The sequence below is a fragment of the Panthera pardus genome, unplaced genomic scaffold, assembly GCF_024362965.1.
Source record: "Panthera pardus isolate Hobbes unplaced genomic scaffold, ASM2436296v1 HiC_scaffold_21, whole genome shotgun sequence".
Lineage (NCBI taxonomy): Eukaryota > Metazoa > Chordata > Mammalia > Carnivora > Felidae > Panthera > Panthera pardus.
Window position 1 is genome coordinate 16391222 of NW_026526777.1, and position 5930 is coordinate 16397151.

Consider the following 5930-nt stretch of genomic DNA (forward strand, 5'->3'; position numbering starts at 1 on the left):
GTTATTGTATCCTTCTTTAAAGTCAAACTATGAATGACAGGATGTATTATTTTGTGGGCAAATTGCCTTTGTTAAACAAATTGCTTGAACCACTCATTAGGTGGAGAAAGATTCCGGGGGTTTGCCTGGACTTAGAATGCAAGGACACCATTACCGGTTAGTGAAGGCTGCTTCGGGGCGAAGGGATAGAACAATATGACTTGCATAACAGGGAATCCTTGCTATCCACTCCCTTCCCCCCGGCACATTAAGATAAATGAGCGTCACCACTGCTGGAAATGATTCTATCCTGGTCTATTCTACGTCTTCACTCTGAAATTTCCTTCGTAGGCATTTCTCCAGCTGACACACACCTTCTGATCCATCACTGTCTCTCTGCAGCACAGATGCTGTGCTAACAGTAAGTCCACGTTGTCTACTACATTAGCTCAAGGATTGCTACCCAGCTTGTGCCCTGTAGTCAGAAATGCCCGTGCCATCACCATCCTTGAAACTCCTACAGCCCTGCTGGCGTTCATGCATCACCATCCTTAGAACTGGGAACCTCCTAAGCCGTACTGGGTTCATACATCACACCGACTGCGCCCTGTATTCACGTCGCTCCCTGGCTGACGCTGTAGGGCTTCCTGCACACCCTGTCCTACTGGGCTCATCCTCCACATGTTGGCCTAGCACGGTCTTTGCTTGGTCATCTCCATCCGTATCTCTTATTCATTTTCACAATAATACTCTAGTTGTGAAAGCTTGATAGATCTCAGGCCTCTTGCCTTTTGGACATTCTGTTTTTTGTTTGTTTTTTTTTTTTGAATTTTCTGTCTCAGAGAGTTTCTCCACTCTTATGTCTTCAATGATCACCTCTGCAGTTTTGATTGCCAATTCTACAGAATTTATTTCTTATAATAAATCAGAACACCTTAGGTAGTATTTGTATTTCTTGTGATTATGTCAGGGAAAAATCTGTTACATAGTGTCCCACAGGATTGATAAGGGAATTTCAGTCCCTGCCCGAAGCCTTCCCTTCTGGGTTCTTGTTCCCACCTTGCTTGCCTCAGGCACCAAATTACTACTAATTAGGAATGCGGAAGTAACAGACTATAAATTGTACCCTCTGTTGATGCTCTGGGCTCAGATCTCTGGAGAATGATCTCTAGGCCCACGGTTGTAAAATAAACCTCCTTCCTCCCTTCCAAGATCTCCGAGTGCCGCTTGGTTCTTCTGCTGGGTGATCCAGACTAGTTTTCTGTAACATCTGTATCCTGGGTCTTTTTCCTGAGTACCTTGCATCTACCTGCTTGGCTTCAAATCAGATGTCTTTCAGCATCTCGAATTCAAAATGGGAGTCACTATCCTCAGAGCCAAGCAAGCTTCTCCTTTGTAGCACGTGCATGATAATAACAGCATCTACCGAGTTGTCCCAACTGAGTTATCCAACTGTCAAACCCAAATTCTCTTTTGACATTTTGCTTTGGTTTTCTTCTGGTCATCAGATCACTAATTCTAGAAATAAAGGAGGAATAAGGAAATATGCTGACCCAGGCAAGTGTTATGGTCGGTGCTTTCACATCTAATGCCTGATTATATTTTCTTTAGCTGCTTCTCTGATTTTCCTGTAAATTTTGTAACTGAATCTGTATACTTTTTAAATTCGTAATTATATATTGCTGACATTTTTCAAGTTTTCTTATCCAAAGTGCCCTGACATTTTCACTTCTATATTAATTATATTTTATTAGTTTCTCTATATCATTTTTTATTTTGAATTTCAAACAATCCCATTTGTCTAACTTGGTGTTTTACAATTTTTTCACATGCTTTTATGACCAATATGTATACTGAATTTTTATGTTATGTAACTTAAATTAAAAGTCTCCTCCATACCCAGTAAAAACATTCTCACTTTAAAATTTTTTCAGTGTTCATCCACATATGAAATAATTTACATCGCAACCATTATCATTTACATAATTACTATCTATATTGTCTAGATTATTTCATTAATATTGTCTCATTTTGAATGAATTTTCATAGGGCTCATGGGCAGAATATCACTTAATGTTGCTATATTTACATATTCCTATATTTCCTATTTAAACTACGTAAAACTTCAAATTAAGTTATGTCATTCTGAGAAAGCCATATGATAAAATAAACAGTAGAATTCTAATCAGTATCACTTTAAATTCCCATCAAACAATTGTGGGTGCAACTGAATATATTAGTCTAAAATAAATCTTCAGTTTCTAAAGTTCAGGTACAATTTTTTTCATCACTTCCATATTGAATTGTCCTAAGTATAGGAAATAGAGATTTTTGTCAGCAATCTAAAAAAATACTCGTGAGAAAATTGCTTAGAGATGCATACAGAATATAAATATACTTGAGACAAAAACCAAATGGCAAGTAGATGTTTAGGCTTTAAAAATGAGATCTGTAAAGAGGTTTATTAGAATGACATGCTGTTTACACTTTTCTCTAGGCATCTGATATTTATTTTTAGCCTCTTTACTTAGGATAAGATCAGGATAAATGAAGCAAGAAGGCCATAGTTATTGATGGTCCATTGAGTACACATGTTTACAGAGAATTTCCTTTTTCAAAGCCTCCTCATAAATCAATATCGAAGTTTATTTTATTATCCCTAAGTAAACTTTATTTTAGCTAACTGATAATCACTCATTACTGAGCTATTTTAACTGGTCAAGTTGACACAAAATACACCCTGCTCTTTGGTTCAACGAACATTAATAGCTGCACAACATTCTTCTTTGTATAAAAAAAGAACTATAAATATCTATATGCGTTAGCAGGGTTTAAATGAACCATTCTTTGATGTGTCTGCACAAATAAAACTAAGTTTAGATGATTCTCAGCTGTTCATCAGAAAAATGCCCTAAATGACTGCTTCCAGAGACTTTATTGAAATTGCTGTTTTCGCTTGTCCTTTCCAGCTTTATTTGCATAGACTTGACTCAGTTTCCTCCAATTTTCGCTACCAGAGATATATATAATTTATCCAAAATTATTGAAACCTCTTATATAAATACTTAAAACAGTTTATATGGTAATGTTCTATGTCACAAGCAAATAACGACAAGATTAGAGAGATGATATAATTGAATGATAAGCAGAGTTGGAAAGCAGAATCAACATGACCAATATTTGTTTTCTATAATATTTTGGTCAAATCCTATGATGGTTCTCTCAATTTTTTTCTTCTTTTAAATATATCAGTGCTTCTTCCATTGACAAGTTATTCTGCTTGAATGACTAACATCTTGTAACTCTTTGCATGCTTGTTTGGTCATTCATTTCTTTCTTTCTCAAAGGTTTATTATTTGTCTATTAAGTTTCAAGCACTGTTATGATGCCACAAGAGAAAAAAGTCTCTAATTTCATCACTTAAATTCTAGCCAAGGAAAATGGGTACTTAACAACTAAGCGAAGAAAATTATAATTCTGTAATGAAAATTTCTTTTTTTTATTTATTTATTTATTTATTTATTTTTATTATTATTTTTTTTTAATATATGAAATTTACTGTCAAATTGGTTTCCATACAACACCCAGTGCTCATCCCAAAAGGTGCCCTCCTCAATACCCATCACCCACCCTGCCCTCCCTCCCACCCTGCCCTCCCTCCCACCCCCCATCAACCCTCAGTTTGTTCTCAGTTTTTAACAGTCTCTTATGCTTTGGCTCTCTCCCACTCTAACCTCTTTTTTTTTTTTTTTTTTTCCTTCCCCTCCCCCATGGGTTTCTGTTATGTTTCTCAGGATCCACATAAGAGTGAAACCATATGGTATCTGTCTTTCTCTGTATGGCTTATTTCACTTAGCATCACACTCTCCAGTTCCATCCATGTTGCTACAAAAGGCCATATTTCATTTTTTCTCATTGCCACGTAGTATTCCATTGTGTATATAAACCACAATTTCTTTATCCATTCATCAGTTGATGGACATTTAGGCTCTTTCCATAATTTGGCTATTGTTGAGAGTGCCGCTATAAACATTGGGGTACAGGTGCCCCTATGCATCAGTACTCCTGTATCCCTTGGATAAATTCCTAGCAGTGCTATTGCTGGGTCATAGGGTAGGTCTATTTTTAATTTTCTGAGGAACCTCCACACTGCTTTCCAGAGCGGCTGCACCAATTTGCATTCCCACCAATAGTGCAAGAGGGTTCCTGTTTCTCCACATCCTCTCCAGCATCTATAGTCTCCTGATTTCTTCATTTTGGCCACTCTGACTGGCGTGAGGTGGTATCTGAGTGTGGTTTTGATTTGTATTTCCCTGATAAGGAGCGACGTTGAACATCTTTTCATGTGCCTGTTGGCCATCCGGATGTCTTCTTTAGAGAAGTGTCTATTCATGTTTTCTGCCCATTTCTTCACTGGGTTATTTGTTTTTCGGGTGTGGAGTTTGATGAGCTCTTTATAGATTTTGGATACTAGCCCTTTGTCCGATGTGTCATTTGCAAATATCTTTTCCCATTCCGTTGGTTGCCTTTTAGTTTTGTTGGTTGTTTCCTTTGCTGTGCAGAAGCTTTTTATCTTCATAAGGTCCCAGTAATTCACTTTTGCTTTTAATTCCCTTGCCTTTGGGGATGTGCCGCGTAAGAGATTGCTACGGCTGAGGTCAGAGAGGTCTTTTCCTGCTTTCTCCTCTAAGGTTTTGATGGTTTCCTGTCTCACATTCAGGTCCTTTATCCATTTTGAGTTTATTTTTGTGAATGGTGTGAGAAAGTGGTCTAGTTTCAACCTTCTGCATGTTGCTGTCCAGTTCTGCCAGCACCATTTGTTAAAGAGACTGTCTTTTTTCCATTGGATGTTCTTTCCTGCTTTGTCAAAGATGAGTTGGCCATACGTTTGTGGGTCTAGTTCTGGGGTTTCTATTCTATTCCATTGGTCTATGTGTCTGTTTTTATGCCAATACCATGCTGTCTTGATGATGACAGCTTTGTAGTAGAGGCTAAAGTCTGGGATTGTGATGCCTCCTGCTTTGGTCTTCTTCTTCAAAATTACTTTGGCTATTCGGGGCCTTTTGTGGTTCCATATGAATTTTAGGATTGCTTGTTCTAGTTTCGAGAAGAATGCTGGTGCAATTTTGATTGGGATTGCATTGAATGTGTAGATAGCTTTGGGTAGTATTGACATTTTGACAATATTTATTCTTCCAATCCATGAGCAGGGAATGTCTTTCCATTTCTTTATATCTTCTTCAATTACCTGCATAAGCTTTCTATAGTTTTCAGCATACAGATCTTTTACATCTTTGGTTAGATTTATTCCTAGGTATTTTATGCTTCTTGGTGCAATTGTGAATGGGATCAGTTTCTTCATTTGTCTTTCTGTTGCTTCATTGTTAGTGTATAAGAATGCAACTGATTTCTGCACATTGATTTTGTATCCTGCAACTTTGCTGAATTCCTGTATCAGTTCTAGCAGACTTTTGGTGGAGTCTATCGGATTTTCCATGTATAATATCATGTCATCTGCAAAAAGCGAAAGCTTGACTTCATCTTTGCCAATTTTGATGCCTTTGATTTCCTTTTGTTGTCTGATTGCTGATGCTAGAACTTCCAGCACTATATGTAATGAAAATTTCTACAGGGGCGCCTGGGTGGCTCAGTCGGTTAAGCGTCCGACTTCGGCTCAGGTCATGATCTCACGGTCCGTGAGTTCGAGCCCCGCGTCCGGCTCTGGGCTGATGGCTCAGAGCCTGGAGCCTGCTTCTGATTCTGTGTCTCCCTCTCTCTCTGCCCCTCCCCCGTTCATGCTCTGTCTCTCTCTGTCTCAAAAATAAATAAACGTTAAAAAAAATTAAAAAAAAAAAGAAAATTTCTCTACAAAGCATAAAATATAATGGGGAGAAGGCAGCGATATGTCACTTTCAGTGGTCAGAAATCTCTGAGATGACATTGGTACTGAG